This window comes from Octopus sinensis, linkage group LG7, assembly GCF_006345805.1.
Source record: "Octopus sinensis linkage group LG7, ASM634580v1, whole genome shotgun sequence".
Taxonomy (NCBI): Eukaryota; Metazoa; Mollusca; class Cephalopoda; order Octopoda; family Octopodidae; genus Octopus; species Octopus sinensis.
The window spans coordinates 104289355-104312431 of record NC_043003.1 but is presented as its reverse complement, the minus strand read 5'-3'; the positions used below and the strand labels follow the sequence as shown (position 1 = coordinate 104312431).

At 36.0% G+C, this 23077-nt stretch overlaps 1 long non-coding RNA gene across 1 annotated transcript; it reads left to right on the top strand.

Annotated features, from left to right (window-relative positions):
* Window positions 1-2054: 2054 nt before the first annotated feature.
* LOC118764367 lies at window positions 2055-22775 on the top strand. The gene is made up of 3 exons (XR_005000198.1): window positions 2055-2065; window positions 5490-5494; window positions 22288-22775. It is a non-coding gene; the product is annotated as an uncharacterized LOC118764367 (long non-coding RNA).
* The last annotated feature ends 302 nt before the right edge of the window (window positions 22776-23077 follow it).

Sequence of the window (23077 nt, the reverse complement as noted above, 5' to 3'; positions counted from 1 at the left end):
AAGAAAGTGTAATTGGTGTAAAATAACATGTAGTACACGAATATGAAAAAAAATGCGCGCTGGCGAACGGAAGGCGGAGAGACGACTCGGAAAATTCACATCGGGAATGTTCCGAGTCCTCTCACCACTTCCCTGTTCGTCGGCACAATTCACACAATCAAATGACCCGACTTCGACACTCGGCCACCAAAAAAAAAAAATGTAACAAGTATAAAATAATGTGCACTAAACGATTATGAAAAAAGAATGCGTGCTGGTGAACGGGGGTCGGTGGGGACAGGCCTCGGAAAATTCACTCGATCAAACTGAGTGGATCCGAAAACTCAACGTTTAACACTCGGTCACACAAATGAAAAATATATATATATTTCTTTACTACCCACAAGGGTCTAAACACAGAGGGGACAAACAAGGACAGACAAACGGGTTAAGTTGATTACATCGACCCCAGTGCGTAATTGGTACTTATTTAATCGACCCCGGAAGGATGAAAGGCAAAGTCGACCTCGGCGGAATTTGAACTCAGAACGTAACGGCAGACGAAATACGGCAACGCATTTCGCCCGGCGTGCTAACGTTTCTAAAAAAATATATAGTGTAATAGGTGTAAAACAATATGTAGTAAACGAATATGGAAAATAAATGCGCGCTGGCGAACAGGAGGTGGGGTGAAGACAAAACCCTGGCAAAAATCTGTTCTGTATTTGTTTTGTCAGTCTCGGTTTCAAAGCAACGAAAATATTGAGATTGAAATGAGATTTAAATGTTGCAGTGAAACTAACGCGTGTGTGTGTGTGCGTGCGTGCGTTCCTGAATGGTTTACGAACATCTTTCGCTGCAATTGTTTCTGTTCATCCATTATGCAGAAGACAGAATCAAAAACATTTGTGCACAAATTTTTTGTTTTCATTTTCGTTTATAGCATAGATAATTTTACCTCTGAAAATGCGTCCTGGAGAATCTTCGGCCTCCAGGACGCATAGGTTGGCCCGAGGCTATCATTGAAGACACTTGCTAGCGAACGGCGGGGTGGGGAAGGACCAGGACAATTCACACGATCCGATTTTTTCCCTCGAGAAAATTGATATTCTTCCCAACCACACGGTTCCGAGTTCAGTCCCACTGCAGGGTACCTTGGGCAAGTAAATTTTCAGAATCCTCTCCGCACCCCCGTTCGCCAAAGCGCATCTTTTGGATCTTTTCGGTTTGACCGGCAGTTTTTAAAAATAATTTCCACTTAACTAAACACTTTTAAACTTCGTATACTGGTAGAATGTGATTATAAAACATCTTTTTCTCTTGGCTTTATTGAGAAAATTCTATCGTTTGTAAGATATTTGTTGTTTTTTCTTCAATTTCTGCAATTTCAACCAATCAATGACGTCTATTGAGGTGAAAACATTCTGTGCTTTATGAAAACGTGCCTCGTTTAAGAAACAGATTGAGTTTATTTACATTTCTGAAGTAAAAAGATACCCTTTCCCCCACCCCTAACCCTAACCCTAAAATAGATTGAAATGCAATAGATCGATACTAGGGTCATAATTATGGGTGACAATTTCATATGACATCGCTAGAAAAAACTGCCGTTCAAACCGAAAAGATCCAAGATCCCGAATATGGAAAAAACAAATTGCGCCGACAAACGGGGAAGTGGTGAAAGGACTTGGAACACTCCCGATGTGAATTTTCCGAGGCGCCTACCCGCCTCCCGTTTGCCGGCGCGCATTTTTTCATTTGTTTTCATATTCGTTTACATATTTTTTACACCTGTAATTTATTATTTTTTTTTTTTTTGTCTTGGTGGCCGGGTGTTACCGTGGTAATTAACCATTTTATTGAATAATGACATGAAAGATGAAGTCAACCCTAAGGAATTTAATTTCAAAATTTAAAATGAGCGAAATTAAATACTACAAAACATTCAAGTCCACCTCTTTATTGATTTTCTCACACTGAGCATTTTGATTATTTCTACCCCCACCTCTTCCACCGAATTTAAGAGTTTAACTCTTTTGATACGAACTCGTCTGAATTCTCCTCTGGTTCTCTGTACAAACTTCTTGTTTAAAATGATCTAGGTTAAACCTTTGCATAAAAATGTGTTAATTTATTCCCCATATCTTATCAACACAATAACATAGTTATTTTTGTAAAATATTCATTATTTTCCCAATTAGTTAAGACAAAGTTAAGCTCTGATGCAAAAGTTTCGAAATGGAAAATAAGTTGATTAATATAGCTGTGAATGTAAAAATATGCATTTTTTTTTTAATGTTACGTTGAAATAAATAATCCCGAGCGAAGGGGTGCAATAAACTAATTATTACATAAAAAGAAAAAATAAGTGGAAGGATAGTCATAACTAAAACGCTTAAAAAAAAAAGACGAACACTTTGAATATAGGCAGCGCATTGTGCGAGGTTTCAAATGTTCACCGTTATAGAATGGCAGAAAAACATTTGTTTCAAACAGAACAAAACTTATATTAAACGTTAAAATAAATCATTACCTTAAACCGTAACTAACCTTAAGCCTTAGCCCTGAGCTGACATTAAAACTAGATGGTATTGAACCCTAAACGGAGGTGGAAGGGTGACTGTTTCATCGTAACCTCTTTTAATAATGTTTAGTTTTGCTTGCGCAAAGAAATCGACGAATTTATTTTCCGTTTTGAAGACTTTTGGTTAACCCTTTCGATTAATTGTTTTTTTTTTTATTACTCGGTCACTAAAACAAAACAAAAAACTAGTGTGCAACGGGTGTAAAAAAGAAGTGTATGAAACGAATATGAAAGCAAAAATGCATGCAAACCAACCGGGGCCAGGGAGAGGACTTTCGGAAAATTCACAAGATCCGAATTTTACCCTCATAACTTTTACGAAAATGGGTTTTTAAATGAAATTGTATATACATATACCTTTCAAACGGCATAGATTATGATCATAAAGAAAATTAGCGGGGATAATCTTTTCCGAGGTGGGTGGGAGGGGACTTTCGAAGAGAAAGCAATTCATTTTTTTTTTTTTTTGCTTGAGTTTAATGGAAAAAGGTTTGAAAAAAAACAACTTTTAGATTCATTTAATTTTCGTTTGAGTAACAGAAAAAGGTTTTAAAAAAGACCTTATGTATCATTTTGCGAGAGACAAATTCATAAATACGGTCTTGAATATAGTTTCACTATAGCGGAAAGAAGATTTTTACTATAGGAAAAGGCGGAAAGACAGAAATTCATAAATTATTTTTTGCTTGAGTATAAAGGAAAAAAGTTTGAAACAAACCTTTGGATGCATTTATTTATTTTTCTTTTTGAGTAATAGAAAAAGGTTTTTAAAAAGATCCCAAATATCATGGAGAGAGAAACAAATTCATAAATACTAGCTGGACCCATGAAAAATTAACGGAAAACAAAAAATGTAAGCATCTGTAAACAGTGTACTGGTGCCATGAGAAATGTTTGTATATTATGACCGTCTGTCTTTACGTTCTGAGTTCAAATTCTGCCGAGATCGATTTCGCCTTTCGACCTTTCGGAGTCGATAAATTAAGTATCAGTTGGTTGTGTACTGGAGTCGATCTAATCAACTGGCCCCCTCCCCACAAAAAATTCAGGCATAGAAAAGTATATTGTGACAGTTACAGAATATAGAAAGTAATGTAACACCAATGACTATATATTCCAACCAAAATATCTCAGTTACGCAAACGTAAACGGAATTACTATTTAATCTTCAAATACAGCGTACTTATTCAAAGCACCTTAATGTACAAATTGAAATGAAAAAGAACGAAATAATAAATGGATTTATGAATGAAAGTTTGGTAATTGTGTTTATTTCCACCACGCGACACTTATTGCCAACGTGTTTTTTAACTGACCTAAACTATACACACACAAATACATTCATATATGTGTGTATATATATCGAGTTGTAGCTGTAATTCAAAGGAGCCAGCCTTGTCATATTCTGTGTGAGGTTGAATCTTTCTGAGAATTCCGTTAATGTTATGCATGTTTGTGGAGTACTCAGCCGTTTGTGAGTTAATTTTATCCTCGTGTGGTAATGAAAAGTGAAATTGACATCCATTATTTGCTGTGTATATATCTATGTATGAACTTTTCTTTGGATTTATGTATCTACTGTCTCTCTCTTTCACTTCCTTTGTGTCCCTCTTCTCTTCCGCTTTTGATTTAACAATGTGTATATGTATCTACTTCTCTTGCGATGTGATAAATATTTAAAAGCATAAAACGAACGCCGTAACCACTCACTGTCTCTTTCACTCTCTCTTACTTCTCTGTCCTCATCTCTTTCTCTCGCTTTGTCACTTCTTTGAAGCAAGTGTGACGCACACAACAGGTACGTACAAAAACAAAAAGTTAGCGTATTAATATTATTGATGATGGTGTTGAATATCGTTTCACTATAGAAAAAAGTTAAGGGCGATTTTGCTATTGCTTTTAACGTATCTCACGACCGTCTGATACCTTCCTTATTTGTTTAATATTTCCGGTTAATTACTATAACTTATTGGTTTTTCCATTACACTCAAGCAAAAGTATAATGTATGAATTTCTTTCTCTTCGAAAGATTTTCCCCACAAATTTCTGTATAACTATAATGTATGCCGTTTGAAAGATATTTATATAAAATTTCACTAAAAGATATTTACGAGGGAAAAAATCGGATCTTGTGAATTTTCCGAAAGTCCTCTGCCTACCCCCTCGGAAAAGATTTTCCCCACAAATTTCTTTATAACCGTAATGTATGCCGTCTGAAAGCTATTTAGATAAAATTTCATTAAAAGATATTCATTTTCTTCAAAGTCACGAAGGGAAAAATAGGACCATGTGAATTTTTCGGAAGTCCTCTCAAGTAAACATTAATCAAAGAAAAACATCAAATCAACACTAAGTGCATACCACAAAGCTCAACGGAACCTATAGAAAGAAGCCAACACTCTGCCAGCATTACTGCAGACGTTTTCAAAACATTTTATGTGATAAATTTTATCTGTTGTTTCTTTCCATCTTCATCGAAAACTGATATAAGGATAAAACTTTATACAATATTCTTTTCATGTGTGTGTGTATGTTTTTAAGAGCTGGGAGACGCAATATTTAATTATCCATTTGTACCCATCTGAGGTAAAATCTTACTTTCTATAGAGTGAATCGACTGCAGTCTCCTAAAATCAGTTGCCTTCTGCCAAATTTAGAAATAATTATTTCCATTAAAATAAAAATTTAGTTAATAAAGTAGTTTGAATTATCTCCCTTGGTTTTCTACACTTAAATGTCCAACACTCTGGTGGAAGACCCACCAAGTAAAGTTTATATAGTAAAAAAGGAAGTTTACATGCCAAAAATACTTTTCGTCTTGCAGGGAAAGGCTGGAATAACCTGTAGTTGTTAGGAACGTTGCTTTAATACCAACCAAATTTAAAAGCGAAATATATGGTTACATCTCTCAAAAGATGGAAGCAAGCATATGTGATCGAAGTCCCAAAGCAGTTTGTCCATATAATTAGCTCCTAGATGTATAAAAAGAACAACAATGATGATGAAATGATTGTCTTTTAATAAATAACTTAAAAGAGAAGCTTAATTGATAATTTATCGATAGTTCAGTCTTCTCGTGTTTAATAATGGGACTCTAAGTGAAAATATATTAATGCTATTCAATCATCGCACCAATTCACTTCGAATACAACTTCTATAATTATATCTAATTGCAGACCTCGTTAATAATTGATTACCACCTTTAATGTAGCTCTTCTGCCCTCGTTGATTCAGTTTGAACAAAGTGACTGAATTTTTTTTTTTTTCTTTTTACAAAATTGGAAATATGATTATTGTTATTTAAATTTTTATTTCAAAGTGGGATGCACAGCGAATCAACTGAGACATACTAGTGCAACTTAAGGCGGCGAGCTGGCAGAAACGTTAGCACGCCGGGCGAAATGCGTAGCCGTTACGTTCTGAGTTCAAATTCCGCCGAGGTCGACTTTGCCTTTCATCCTTTCGGGGTCGATTAAATAAGTACCAGTTACGCACTGGGGTCGAAATAATCGACTTAATCCGTTTGTCTGTCCTCTGTGTTTAGCCCCTTGTGGGTAGTAAAGAAATAGATACTAGTGCAACTTGTCGGGCTGACTTTCATCTATAAATATCAACATAAGCAAAATTTATTACATTTCGAAGTCTGGCAAGTTTCTTGATCTGACATAGCATCTTGAAATGGAAACAACAGTAATATGGAAGGGCCGTTTAGATAACGCAAAACTGTTGAATTCAGTTTGAACTTATTTCATGAGATAAACCTAATATGCATTTAATAGCTTTTCTCGTTATCTTTTATCTATTATTTCAGTCGTTAGACTGTTGCCATGCTGGGACACCGTCTTAAAGGGTTTAGTCGAACAAATAGACCCCAGCACTTATTTTTTATTAAGCCTGCTACTTATTCTATCAGTCTTTTTTTTTTTTTTTTTTTTGCCTAAACGCTAAAATAAAGGGTCGCAAACAAACTGACACCGATTATTAAACGGTGGTGGTGAGACAAACACGAGAGCGCGTCCAGATACTCTCAGTTGATTCGCCGTGCCTCCAATACAGTATATATATATATATATATATATATATATATATACATACATACATACAGTGTGCATTTAAACACACAAGAGATGACCGTAATAGGGCATCTGACTCACTAGAAAGAGCAGTTAAACTCCAAACCATTAATAGTCGTAATTCTGAAAGAGAAAGAGAAATAAAAACGTTTACCCTATTTTATTTCTCTTTCCCTTTCAGAATTACGACTATTAGTGGTTTGTAGTTTAACTGCTCTTTCTAGTGAGTCAGATGTCCTATTATGGTCATCTCATGTGTTTAAATGCACACTGTATTTTTCTATGAATAATATATAGTCTATTGACTAATCTTTCCTTCTCGCTAGACCACTGGTAGCAAAGAATTTTTCTAAAAATTTTTTTGCTACCCTAAGATTTATTAATATTATATGTGTGTGAGTCGTCTGAGACCATACGTCAGGGAAAAGATGCACTTTTATATCTGTCAGTAGAGCGGGTATATTATTCGAAATGTATAGTATTAACTATTCCAACACGGCTGATCTGGATCTTTTCGGTTTGAACAGCAGTTTTTTCTAGCGGTGTCATATGAAATTGTCACCCATAATTATGACCCTAGTATCGATCTATTGCATTTCAATCTGTTTTAGGGTTAGGGGTGGGGGGAGGGTATCTTTTTTCTTCACAAATGTAAATAAACCTAATCTGTTTCTTAAACGAGGGACATATTCATACGGCACAGAATGTTTTTTTTACCTCAATAGACGTCATTGATTGGTTGAAATTGAAGAAAAAACCAACAAATATCTTACAAACGATCGAATTTTCTCAATAAAGTCACGAGAAAAGATGTTTTATAAACACATTCTACCAGTATACGAAGTTTAAAATTTTTTAGTTACCTAGAAATTATGTTAAAAACTGCCGTTCAAACCGAAAGGATCCGTTGATCTTACTAATCGGTTTCGGGTAAAGAATACTATGGAGTGTTAGGTAACAAATCGATATTATAACTTCACGCTCATTAGAGTTAGCTGATATGGAAGTGATTTTAGTGACTGCTCCCTATTGTCGGAGGTGGGTTAGCATAACCGGTCAGCGGTTGCTGTGGAAAAGGGCCAGGGGATTAGTTTAGGAGTTATGTTCCTTCGTTGGGTATGTAAGGAAGCCGGTCTAAAGATTTCAAGTTATCACCCCCGCCCCCGTTAATCTGGTAGGTACATTGAAACTAATCTCAAATTACACCCTCAATGATTTTGCTAAAATAATAAATTCTAAGACTTACAACTCCTGATATTTTTATAACATTGAACAGGACTACATTCAAGATTGTAAACTAATCTTAAAATATGAAAATAAGACAAAAATATTAGATATTTTTAAACACTATTATGATGCGCTGAAAAAAATAAGTCAAATATCAGAGATTATGTTTGCACTTTTTTTTTAATAAAAACAATTTTTTTCTTTAATGAGAAAGTAATTTGGATTAGAGTACTTTTTTTCTACAGATATGTAACAGTTGGATGTTGTTTATAGTGGACTGAGTTAAGTTGACAGAATGTAACGATAAGACATAGGTTTGAAGAACGATGTGTGTTTTATATACAAGCCGAAATTTATTTGGTACTTATTGGTTATCTCACCCCCATTAAAAAAAGTTAGGTTATCTTCCCACGTTTTATAAGAAACATCAATACTTTTGGTTCTCTCCCTCAACTAAAACAGGTCATAGCATGTTGAGGAGGCCAAACGTCAACAATATGTTGAAGTATTGAATCAAAAAGATCTAACTCTTTTAATCCAATCTCTTATCGCCATATAAACTCAATTTTTTAGTTATTTAATGGCAATTTTTTAATGGGGGTGAGATAACCAAAAGTACACTTGAAATTGGTAATGAAATGTATTTATATACATTAAAACATCACTGCAGTTTTTATTTTTTAATTTGGAGCTTGGGTATCTTGATTTTCGTTTTTTACTTGCTGGTGGTTGATCAGTATATCAAGTAAGGTTGGCAGTATTTACTTTCTTTTCTAGCACGTTATTGTGTGTGAAATTAACAGTGGACCTTGAAACAATCCAGGGAAGATTCACAAAGAAGATCGTCTCTTTGCAACAGCTCAGCTACTGGGAAAGGTTGAAACAGCTAAGACTCTACTCCCTGGAGAGAAGACGGGAGAGGTATGCAGTAATATATGTCTGGAAGATCCTGGGAGGAATTGTGCCGAATTTTGGCATTGAAAGCTATACCAATGCTAGAACGGGATGACACTGCATAGTGCCAAAGATCCCAGCAATGCCATCACACTTCAGGACCAGCTACTGCAACAGCCTGGGTTTCAAGGGCCCACAGCTTTTTAATATTCTCTCAAAGAGTCTGAGAAACTTGCACAAAGTAGATGTAGGGGTTTTTTAATCAAAGCTGGACCTCTTCCTGTCAAGAGTCCCAGATGAACCTACCTCACAGCAAGAGGTGCAAATGAGAGTAGCTGTATCAAACTCCATTCTTCACCAAGTGCCACATATTAGAGGAGGTTCTTCGTAATAACAGTGTAGCAAAATGGCGGTGCATCAGCATGGCCACAGCTCTGAGCCAAAACTAGAGAGAAATTTGAAAGTTGATAGGTATTTTTGCCACCAACTTCTGCAGCAGTGAAAGGACCTGTGTGGCGTTCCATAAGGTGCCCTCCCTTTCTGTCCTCTTGAATTAGCTTTTTGAGCAGAACTTTATTTCTAATACTGAACTGCTGTTGCTTGTGTTTTCTATTGTATTGTTCTTTTTGAACGGACTGAGCTATTCTAATATTGGAAGCAATTTGAAAAATTATACTATCCTGAATAGCTGTCATAACATCAATTTTTCTGGATATAGACTGATCGTTTCTAAAACTGTTCCGATCCTTGGTAGTTGGGTTGTGCTGTAGTTTAACTAGAAGTGTAGTTTGCCTGTTGTATAAAATTTGAAACGGGGTAAAATGTGTTGAAGAATGTTTGGCTGTTTGATACCCAAACTGAACTGCTGGTAAGCATTCAACCCAGTTGCCATGGTCCTCAAGGGATTTTATAAAAATCTCTTTTATAGTGTGAGTCTGTCACTCCACAAGGTCATTCTGAGAATGACAAGAACTTATGTGTTGCTGTTAGTTTATGTAGTTCTGCAGACACTCTGTTTACAAATTCTCTTCCTCAGTCATTTATCTGAATTTTTATATGGCCATGCTGACCAGATGAACCTACCTCACAGCAAGAGGTGCAAATGAGAGTAGCTGTATCAAACTCCATTCTTCACCAAGTGCCACATATTAGAGGAGGTTCTTCGTAATAACAGTGTAGCAAAATGGCGGTGCATCAGCATGGCCACAGCTCTGAGCCAAAACTAGAGAGAAATTTGAAAGTTGATAGGTATTTTTGCCACCAACTTCTGCAGCAGTGAAAGGAAATGTAAAGAAAAACTTTCCCACACTTCCCACTGTGTGATCTTTCAAGGGTCAAGCCATTTGGAAAAGTAATCCGTTGCAACAACAATGCAACAATAACCATCATCTGTTTTCAGCAAATTAATGATCGTGTCACCAATTTGGGCCATCACTTCATTTGGCACAGGAACAGAATACAACATTAATTTTGTGAACAGTGTTCACTTTTTGATGCCAATCACAAGACAAAATGAACTCTTGTGTCTTTGCCCACATTTTCCCAATAAAACCTCTCTAAAATTTTGACCCTTGTTCTGCTGATACCAAGATGACTTCCCAAGCAGCAGGCAGTATCTCTGTCTCCACAGCCCATGGGAATACTTGAAATGATACTCCTCTAGATTACGAATGACCAAGACTTCCTGGTATTCATTTTCAGAATTTCTTACTCTCTCTCTGTTCTGTGACAATAGTAGAGTCGACCACTCCATGCAGCATAATGGTTAGAGAACCTACATAGGTTTGCCTTTTCGTTTTTGGACATATGAAGTCCATATTTGTTGTTCACAACATAATCAAATATCAAATCAATGTTGTTAGCCTTGTCTTGTGTACTAAAAATAGCCGTTCTGGATATGCTTCTTTCGAATTTCTTTAGCATTAAGTAACTAAGTGAAAACACTTCAACTAAATGAACGCTCTGACTTTCCCTTTGATTTACATTACTTTCTCTTTCATTTACAAATGTACATTACGCATACACACACAAATAAACATTAACACATACATTTAATGGGTTCACTCATTATCTCCCTATTTGCTATCATGATGACTAACATTCGGGGAAGGATTTTAGGTGGGAGTACCCTGAAATCATAGGGGGTGACTTGAAATCGATTTCAAATTACTCCTAGGGGTAATCTGAAAGTGATTTCAAGTTAGTGAGGGGGATCTGAAATTGCTATACCAGCAAGAGTTATCTTGAAGTGGGGAAAGTGTGTATTATCAATGTGGTGCTCCAGTGGGGATGGGGTGTGTGGTATGTGTAGCAGTGTCATATGTATAACTTTTACCAGGGGTGTAGGTATATATAGCTGTGTTCAATGGCCTGCTATCTTTCTGGAATTTAATATGAAACAGTTGATGACAGATATTGTGAATGTTGTTAATTTTATCAGCTCTCGAGGCTTGAACCATTGTACATTCAAAGTATACTTGGTAGAAATTGGCAGTGAGTATGAAAACGTTATATACTTCTCAAAAGTCAGATGGTTCAGTCAAGCAGCAACTTTGAATAGATTTTAATTATTGTTGCAAAACAAAAAGTAAAATGTAGATTTTTTTTAGCAAATGAAGATTGGTTGAATGATGTGTCCTTTTTAGTAGATATCACTGAAATGTTAGCTGAACTTAATTTGCTTTTACAAGGAAAAGACCAGTTATGTTATTCAATGTTTAAGCAAATAACAAGTCTTACTAAGGAATTAGAACTTTTCATAATACAATTGCAGGGTGGAGAAATTGTGCATTTTTCAGAATTTATCGAAAAGACAAGAATTTCCTATGAACTTTAAAAAATACACTAAATTATGTGAAGCTTTGTTAGATTTTACAACCAGATATTCTGACTTCAGAAAGATTGAAACTGAACTAAAATTGTTAAGTGATCCATTTACATTTTTTAATGTGGAAGTCCCAGCCAAATACCAGCCAGAACTCATTGAGCTTCAAAGTAGAGAATCTTTGAAAATTTATCATAGAGAACATGCCCTTCTTGACTTTTACAAGAAATTGCATTCTTTCAATGAATTTGATCAAATTGCCAGTTTAGCTAGAAAAACTGTTGTGCATGTGGGGTAGTACATACTGCTACGAACAATTCTTTTTGTGTATGAAAAACATCAAAACTGCTGAAAGAAATAGGCTGGGTGATTGCCATTTAACTAAATTTTTTAGAGTAAAGAATAGTACCATAAAAGCAGATATTGAGAATATCATAAAAGGAAAGCAATGCCAAAAATCACATTGATTTTTTTTTTTGTGTAAGTGTAATTTCATTTTTACTATCAGTAACACATTATTTTGTATTTATATTTGTTATTAAAAAAATTTATTTTCTATATTTTGAACTTTTGAAAAGTTTATATCTAAGTGCCTTTGTGGCCCGATGAATAAACTTAAATTTATAATTTGGCCCACTAGGATAAAAGGTTGGACATCTCTAGCTTCGAGAAAACACAGTTGAACATTGCAAGAGCTACCTGGCTGATCAAAGTGTATTTTTAATTGTTAATGAAAATGAGCTCAATGACAAAATGATTCAATGAAAAATCTTCAAAAAACGTTCTTAATAGCATGTTTGCCACTCAAATCAGCTCTGATAGAGTCATTGCTCAGTTCATCGCTGATTTGCTAAAAAGTTTGGTAATTCCAAGAGAAAATTTTCTATTGTCTGATGCTGCTCAGCATATAGCAGCTGCTGGAAAAACATTGCAAGTTATTTGCACTAAGCTCTTCCATGTAACCTGCTTCTCTCACCTGCTGCACACCTGTGCTCCATAAAGATGTTCAATCTTGCAGTTGATTGACTGCCACCAAACAAACACCATGGTAAGCAATTCAAAACAATCAGATACCCAACTAAGCCAATTGTGACCAGATGGAGAAGCTGGTTACATGCCTGCAATTACTATGCCAAGAACCTTGCAGAATTTACAAAAATTGGGAAGAGTTTTGAAGACGAAGGTATTTTGGTGCAGAGAATGAAAGAAGCTGTGTGAACTCCTGAGATCACAACTAACCTCATTCAAATCTGCTCGAACTATTTGCAGGTGAAAGAACTGATCTCAAACCTGAATCAACAGCCTTCACCATCTACAAAGCTTACAAAAGCCTCAAAGACCCATGTGGCATCATGAATAACATTAATTTTAGATGCAATAAAAAACTAAATCAATTCAATAATTCAACTAATGAACCCCAAAGTTTTACCTACAGAAATACTTATCTGATACAATGTCAAGCAATTACCAGCTACTGTAGAACACAGTTTTTCAATGCTGAAAAATCTCCTTGCAAAAGACAGGAATTTTTAGCTAATGAATATAAAGCATTATATCATTGTACTATAGTAAATTTCCACCATAGTTACTTTTTAAAATTGTTTTTATGATACTTGTATGTCATAGAGTAATCAAAACTAGAGTGAACTCCTTAATATTTCTAGAAGTAGTTGATAGCTTCTGTTGCCTAGGTGACCAAGTCAGTAGTGGGGGAGGGTGCACTGAAAGTGTAGCTGCTAGAATAAGAATAGCCTGGGCAAAGTTCAGAGAGCTCTTACCTCTGCTGGTGACAAAGGGCCTCTCGCTCAGAGTAAAAGGTAAACTGTATGATGCATGTGTACGAACAGCCATGCCACATGGTAGTGAAACATGGGCTGTGACTGCTGAGGACATGTGTAAGCTCGCAAGGAATGAAGCCAGTATGATCCAATGGATGTGTAATGTCAGTGTGCATACTCAATAGAGTGTAAGCATCTTTGAGAGAAAAGTTGGACCTAAGAAGCATCAGTTGTGGTGTGCAAGAGAGATGACTGCACTGGTATGGCCATGTGATGACAATAGATGAGGATAGCTGTGTGAAAAAGTGCCACCCCCTAGTGGTTGAGGGAACCTGTGGAAGAGGTAGACCCATGAAGACCTGGGATGAAGTGGTGAAGCACGACCTTTGAACATTAGGCCTCACCAAGGAAATGTCTAGCAACTGAGACGTTTGGAAATATGCTGTGCTTGAGAAGATCCGGAAAGCCAAATGAGACCATAACCTGTGGCCTATGCAAGGAGCGTAACCAGCCAGCTTATGCGTACGTTTTCCTTCTTTGGTCACTAAACTCTGCTTGCGAAGAACTGTTGAGGCAAGTGAAATTGCGTTGCCAGAGCAGCTAACTGGCTTCCATGCCGGTGGCACATAAAAAGCACCATTTGAGTGTGCTCGTTACCAGCGTTGCCTTACTGGCACTTGTGCCCATGGCATGTGAAAAAAACATTTAAGCAAGGTCATTGCCAGTGCCACTGGACTGGCTCCTCTGCAGGTGGCACATTAAAAACCCTATTTGAGCGTGGCTGTTGCCAGTACCACCCTCGTGCTGGTGGCACGTAAAAGCACCCACTACACTCTCGGAGTGATTGGCATCAGGAAGGGCATCCAGCTGTAGAAACTCTGCCAGATCAAGATTGGAGCCTGGTGCAGCCATCTGGTTCGCTAGCCCTCAGTCAAATCATCCAACCCATGCTAGCATGGAAAGCGGACGATGATGATGATGATGATTTATTAATAACAATAAGGTTAAAATGCTTAACTTCTAAGCACCTGGCACAAAGTCACCTCTCTATTACATTCCGACTCAAGGGGTCTTGCTGGCTTCACTAGTACCAGTACCATAACTAAAACACACACATGCACTCTGTAAGGTGGTCAGAATTGGAAAGAACATCCAGCCATAGAAACTGCCAAAACAGACACTGAAGTTCAACACAGTACTCTGGGATTTTGGATCATGTTGAACCATTCAATCCATGCCAGTGTGGAGGATGGACATTAAATGATGATGATGGTGGTGGTGGTGGTGATGATGATGATGATGATGATGATACTGGTAGTGATTGATTTTTACTGAGTACTGATAAAATTAATTTGGATGTTGTTATCTGAGTATTACTATCAAGGTTCTCTTGTCGAAATAAGGACTTGAACTCAGTACTGCAGTTTTAATAATAATAATAATAATAATAATAATAATTGTGTACAGTGCTCAGGTGCACTACAACTCGTCTAAAGTGTATATATAATCAGGTGTAGTTTCGGCGGATTTCGGAAAGCATGAGGGCCTTAAAGGATGCAGTGTCATGGCAGTCAACAACTGACGCAGGCAGTTTATTCCATGCTTCAGCAACTCTGAGCGTGAAAAAATGTTTCCGAAAGTCATGGGAGCTGTGTTGTTTTCTGACTTTGTAGGCATGTCCACGTGTGTTAGACACATGGAGATCAAAAAGGTGTTCAGTGTTGTTGTTGGTGCGGTGGTTGATAACTTTGTGGGTGTTTACCAAGTCCGTCTCCAGACGCCGGAGTTTTATATCCAATCTGGCAACACCCTGTTATCTATGGTCAAGTCACTTACATCTCTTACTTTGCATCTATATGGGAATAAGTACAACATGCTTGCAATAGACTCATCATTAACAGTGGCAGCATTATAAAAATTGATTAGTTGTTTCATTCAGCTGCAGTGCTGAGCTCAAACTTTTGCTTGAGTTTAAAGAGAAATCAACTATGCCATGATTAATTTCCCCATGATATTGATGCAAAATAATAAAGTGTAAGGGTACTATACAGAGAGATGTGAGGTACTATGAAGAGACATGTGAGGTACTATAAAGAAAGATATGAGGTACTATCAGGAAAGAAGTGAGGTATCACCACACCTACTATCATCACCACCATCATCATAACCATTACCATCAACCACAACCACCATCATTACTACTACCATTACCACCACCATCACTACTACATCCACCATCATCACCACAACTACCAATCACCAACACCACCATTGTTGTCACTATTTCTGTTCACTGCCTTCCCACCAGTCACAAACCAGTACAGGAATCTCTTGAAGTCACTGAATCTACTAAACATAGGAATGAAATCTCTATCACATCACAGTCTACCATCTTTAGTCACAAATGGTGCATTTATCACTTGGCAAAAACCAAATTCTCTTTCCTTGCTGACTCTTCTATCTTCATTCCAACATTCTGAAAAAGCTTGCAAAAGTCATGGAAATTGCTACTTTCTACTATCTTTTAATGTGTTCTGGAGTCACCAAGTATCAAAGAAAAAGGTGAGGTGGTCACATATGGAATACTTTGATCTTCAGTCCACTCAATCAGGGCTAAACAACAACCTCCTCCACTACTCCCATTTAGTCAATATTTTTGATACCATTAACATCATCATCATCAACACTGTCACAACCACCACCTCCATTCTTATCAATCATCATTATCATTCTTATCAATCATAACTCTTTTATCAATCATAACTCTTATCAATCATCATTACTACATCCAACCACCACCACCATCATCATCATTGTCATCAAACAAAGATGTTGATAGTAGATTGGGAAAGATAAGAGCCATCTGAGAGTCAGAGAGCAAAAAAAGTAAAAAGTCACAAAGAATAACCCATTGAAGTTGTTGCTAATATCCATTATGATATTTTCACTGATTTTTCCTCCTGGGGTCAAAATGTAAACAACTCAAGACATGAAATTTTTTTAAAACCTGGCCAGCTCATGAAAATGGGAAGAGAGATATGAGAGAGAAAGACAGAATGAAATAGTGAGAAAGGAGTCATGGTGAGAGGGAAATAGAGACAGACATGTGTAGGTAGATAAGAATAACTTGAGAGATAAACACCATGTTGGTTCGATAAACAGCTATCATATAGTAATTTAGTTAACTTGGTAACTAGATAGGGAGATAGATGGAGAAAAGTAACAAGAGAGGATTTCCTTGAAGCCTTGAATTTATAGGATTGCAGAAATGGCCAAGAACAGAATACAAGGAAATTAAAGTTATCTATTGACAATTTTTCTGATTGATAAACGGCAATTTGATTGAATAATAGACATTAGAATGGCAGCACTGGAATGGAAGTAAAAATGGCCTGGCAAAATACCTGACAGAATATCTGAAAGATTAGTTGAAAACCATGACAACCATATTGATTTTGAGTAGAGTAACTAGTGCAGAATCTGTGACTCAAAGAGATTTGGTTTGAGGAATATGTTAACATAATCAGTTTGTAAGACTTTTATAACAAGAGATAAAATTCTCTGTGAATTGAATCTGCAAGTTGTTCACCATTCCTGTTTAAAACAGTTCTTTCTTTCGTTCTTTCTTTCTTTCTTTTTGTCTCATATTCAACATGCAAGGGATAGGTGTTTTTTTATTTATTTCTTTATTTATTAATTTTTGTAAGATAGTAGAAAGGCGCAATTCCCATGACTTTTGCAAGCTTTTTCAGAATGTTGGAATGAAGATAGAAGAGACAGCAAGGAAAGAGAATTTTGTTTTAGCCAAGTGATAAATGCACCATTTTTCCCACTTGCAGTTCTATCCTGAATCGACAATCAACACCACTCTCTGTCAAGCCTGGACCACTGGTAGTGCACATTTCTTCTTCATATGCCTACACCTAAAGATAATGTCCTATTATGTGCCATTACTTTAACTTGTTAGTCGTATCACTTCAGTAGAATAAATTCTTCAACTTTTACTTCTTCCTGTCTTTCACAATCTTCCCTCCTTTTCTTTAGAACAGACAAAAACTCATGCAGCCTCTTGGTCAGAAGCTCTGCCAGTTCCAAATACACCTACCTACTCTATGTGCTACACTTAGCCTTTCATCGCCAGTAATTCACTCATAACCAGCTCACAAACATGGTTCCAAATGACTGGCCACTTTGTACCTCTAGCAACCTTATTTACTTTTAAACACCACATACCTCAACACATGGCTAAAACAAGCCATAATCTAAGGCAGTGGTTCTCAATCATTTTTTTTCACCTGAAACCCCTTTGATTACTATTTTATTCTGGTGGACCTCCATAGTCATTTGATGTTTAAAAATTAATTTTATAGACACTTCTTTTCAAAATTCCTATTTTGTCAATAAGAGATGAGGAATTATGTACATTATTTACATTTGGCGGATATTTGCCCTCATCTTGTTTGTTGTTAACACAACGTTTCAGCTGATGTACCTTCCAGCCTTCATCAGGTGTCTTGGGGAAAAAGTTTGAACCTGGGCTCTCATTCCTAAGTTATTTTTCAATGCTATTATTGTTATTCAGTTCACTGCCTGGAATCGAACTTGGAATTAGTAGCTCATGCTCTCAACCACTACGCCATATTCCCGTGGGCAATTTTCATATTTTCCAGTGGTGTTCTCTGTCTATTATTTTAACTTCATCCCACAGGGGGAGGTGGTCTCCATTTTTCCATACATGATCAGCTATACCTGATTTATCAATATCTTCTCATGTCACAGCTTTGTGATGTTCCTCTACCTTTATGTTGAGGGGGCAGCATGTTTCGCCTTTGTATAACCTACCACAGCTGCATGGGATGGAGTACATGCAGTTTTGGGTGGTTTTCCTGATATCATATGGGCCACATATCTTTTGTATCTTTTCGGAGAGGCCTTTCACATAGGGTAAATAGAATGTGGACAGTTTATTGGTTTCATCCTCTCTTTTCTTCATAATTGGAGTGGAGAGTATGGTTTTGGGATAGTTGTTGCTTAATAGATAGTTACATAGCTTGATCATTTCTTTGTGGTGGGTATCAGGATCACTACTTACAGTCTTTGCTCGATGTTTTAGGCACTGAGCAATTCCTCTCTTTACACTGTATGGACGGTGGGAGTTGAAATTGAGGTATCGTCCAGTGAAGGTCGGCTTGTGATATACAGATGTCCTGAATCCATACTTGATCAAGGTCTTTAGTTTTGGGAGTATATATGGCATATATGTATATATAAAGCTGTGTGTGTATGTATGTCTTTGTGTGTGTGTATATATATTGTGCTTTTATGCCATTTTTCATGTTTTAATCCTAATGTGGGACAAACACTGACGTTCCATGTGATAGGCTTGAGAAGCTTAATGATTTCCTTAACCTGAAACCAGTGGTAGTCTTAGTACACAAATAAAGCATCTTTATCCACCAATGTGTTGAGCATTCATTCTCATTTTTCAATATTTCCGCAGGAGTGGCTGTGTGGTAAGTAGCTTGCTTACCAACCACATGGTTCCAGGTTTAGTCCTACTGCATGGCACCTTGGTCAAGTGTCTTCTACTATAGCCTTGGGCCGACCAAAGCCTTGTGAGTGGATCTGGTTGAGGAAACTGAAAGAAACCTATCATGTGTGTGTGTGTGTTTGTCCCTGCAACATTGCTTGACAACCAATGTTAGTGTGTTTACATCCCAGTAACTTAGAAGTTCAGCAAAAGTGACCGATAGAATAAGTACTAAGCTTATAAACAATAAGTCCTGGGCTTAATTTGCACAACTAAAGGCAGTAAGTACTCCAGCGTGGTCACAGTCAAATGACTGAAACAAGTAAAAGAATACATACATAGTGTATATATATATATATGTGTGTGTGTGTGTGTTTGTATATACATATATGTCTATATATACGCATATATGTATATATATATACATACATACATATATATATATATATGTATGTGTGTATATATATATATATATATATATATATATATATATATATATATATTAGGTTTGGAGATGATGTCCAGGTATTATATATTAGAAGAAATGAGGTACTCAGAAATTTGGATGGTTTTATATTTACAGATATTTATTTGTATATTACATGCTTTTATACATCATATATCATATATTAGTGCTTTCGTCCATTCTGGTGGAGTTTTGAAATTGAATTAAGTTCTTGGGGAAAATTTGACCATTTTTATAGTGTTATTGAGTGTGTAATAACAGTGGAAATCTTTAATGAACACCTCTCATAGATGTACTCCTAAAAATTATAATCTTAATGTGGTTCACATATAATAAAACTAGCATATTTTGATGAAAATGGACAGCACAGCCCTATGGCTTGCTGGTTCCTGTCAAACTGTCCAATCCATGCCAGCATGGAAAACCAACATTAACCCTTTAGCACTCAGATGTCTGTCAAATGTAATGCATTTTTATTCACATTACTTTCATGTATTATCTTGTGGCTTCAATGAGATTATTGTTTACTTTTAGAATGACATAGTAGGGTAGGTGCAAGGGGCTGGATCTGGCCAATTTGAACATTAAAGCAGGTAGAATATTTGGGCTGGATATGGCTGGTTTGAATGTTAAATGATGATTATGATAAAGAGATCTGAACTCAATACATAAGACTAGGATAGGAATTGTCAATAGATTCCAACATTAGCACAGCATAACAAAATGACAACATGAAGACAAGTTTACAATTGTAATATTTAATATCATAATGGCAAATTAATACTGTATCAGTCATGTGATAAACATTTCAGTATCAAGTGATAACAAAATATGAATTTACACATTCCTTCATCAAGAGTTGTGTGCTAACTTTGTAGTTCAAAAAAGGTAAAGAAAAGAAAATGAAGAATTAATAATACTCTAAATAGAATTTACAAAATTAGGTCTGCAAAAAGGGCTCTTTTTAGTTTATGTTGCATGAGCATGTGTGTATTTATGTACCAATATCTCGTTTTATATTTCTTCTTTAAATGAAACCTATTTATAACAAAGATTAATAATGCAGCAATTTAACAGACAAGATCATGATAAAAATGAACTCTTCATTGCCTGCCTGGCTGACCACAGACTTTCCCACTCAAATTTGTGTCTTTCTCATAAAGAAACATTTTGTTGTTTTATTAGTGCACATAAAAGAAAAAAAAATCAGTCAATCACAGTTAGTCTGCTTCTGCATTTTGGAGCCTGTTATTGTAATACTTGTATAACAATTTCAAAACTTAAAGTATGCTTCCCAAAAATGTTCTCAGGTTTCATGACACCTTGGGTAATCATCTGCTACAGCCTGGGCCAACCAAAGCCTTGTAAGTGGATTTGGTAGACAGGAGTTGAAAGAAAGTTAATATAAATATATACATACATATATACACACACATATATATATATATACACACACATCATCATCATCGTTTAACGTCCATTTTCCATGCGAGCAAGGGTTGGACGGTTCAACCGGGGTCTGGGAAGCCAGGTGGCTGCACCATGCTCCAGTCTTGATCTGGCAGAGTTTCTACAGCTGGATGCCCTTCCCAACACGAACCACTCCGTGAGTGTAGTGGGTGCTTTTTACGTGCTAGGGGAGGCTGGCAATGGCCATGATCAGTTGGTGCTTTTTACTTGCCACTGACACGGAAGCCAATCAAGGTGGCGCTGCCATCGATCACATACAGATGGTGCTTTTTAAAGTTATGTATGTATGTGTGTGTGCATGTGACAGTGTATATATTTGTGTGTGTGTTATTTCCCCCTCAACTTCATGTGTGTTTGCTGATTGTAAACAAAGGCCTCACTATTCCTACAGACAGTCTCATACGATTATAGTCCAATACAAAAGCATGTTCGGGTTGCATGATCTTTATAACGAAAAGGCTCAGTTAGCGTCATTTGTTTTCAGTTTGGGGTATTTGCTGTTTGATAGACAGGAAGATTATAACCTTGCTTGGAAGTGAGGATTGCCATCAGGAAGGACATTTGGCCACAGAAAACTCTACTCCAATGTTCCAGTGTATGAGCCATACAAGCATGGAAAAGTAGACATTAAAATGATGGTGATGATTTTTTTTTTTACAAAGATTCATTTAGTACTCTTGTTATTTCAATTTGTCGTGTAAACTTAAAGCAATATTAACAGCTACCAAACTAAAGATTATAAAACAAATGGAACATAAATGTTTTGGAATTATCAGCACTTCCTCGGTCAACTTTAAAAACCATAATAAATCAATTTAATATAACAGCTGCCATACAAAATTCAAGTGAACACAACACTTCTAAACTATCAAGCATAAGAAATAAAATAAATGAAGTAAATATGGCAAAATCCTTGTGTCTGAGTGGATAAGGTTTCACAAGTGTCACTCACCACTCTCCCAAGGAATTGTTCAGAAAAAAGCAATAACTTTCATCAGTTGAAAGAAGAAACTGAACAAGTCACTTAAACCTATGAAGACCATATTTTAACAGAATAACAAGTGTCCAGTTCCAGATAGCAGAAAGGAGATTCCTCCAACACTGGTTTTAACAACAAAGACCTTGGTGAAATAATTCGTGCATTAGATTGATCTTCACAAAACAATCCAAAATCTGAATGCAGCAATGGAAGATCTGTAATGATATCAATGAACTGTTATAAAGAAGAATTAGAAGACCACAATAAAAATAAAAACCTAACACAACCAGTCATAGCATATTTTTCATTGTTTTACATTTTTTATTTGTTGCATAAACTAAAGTATGACTGCATGCTTTTTATCAAATTACATATAATTCTCTTCAAAAGATTTTATATACAGACATTGTATTTTAAATGAATGTATATTTCTTTCAATAATTAAAAGAACTGTATTTTACCTTTTACCTTCTGGCAACATAGCAAAGTAAAAAAAAAGGTGGAACATATTCACTTTACTAATTGAGGTATTGGTGTAATTATAATAAACAGGTGTATATATACTATATGTGCAGGTGTGTTCATAAATATATATATATACATACATTTCTGTCCATTTTGATGGGTACAGTTGTTAGTTAAAGAGATCTAGTGTACACACATGCCACACTAAGAAGTTTGATGACATTTGGAAGTCATAGAAATAAGCAAAAATCAGTTAGGAGGGTGAAAAATCCAAACCCAGTCAGTTGGTTCCTGGTATCACATCTCCTCAGCCTCTTACAAGGCTTATCAATCTTCACTCATCACTTTATCATACATGAGATGGTGTTGTTTAGGTGGAATACTGGAATATGGTATGTGCACACATCATGTATTCTGAGTCTATAAAATGGTATGTGAATAAGTTGAAGGAAAATTTTACTAAAAAATATTTTGGACAGTTTTTTTGTACTAAGAATGAAAGAAGAACTGTGATGAAGTTCAAATTCTATATAGAATGTGAACCAGGTTTTGGCAAATCATTTTTAAGAATTATTTTAAAGTATGCTGGAATATGTGTTATATGCATATGAACATCTATATAAATAAATATATGTAAAGAAATATAAATATATATGCACGTGTGTAAAAACAAAATATATATGTGTGTATGTCGAAACAAAATGTAAATATAAGTACAATTAAGAATATGGAAAATAAAGAAAAATAATGAGAACCAACTAAAATTTTAACCCATGTTAACCTGTTTGTTAATATTAGCTGTCATTTC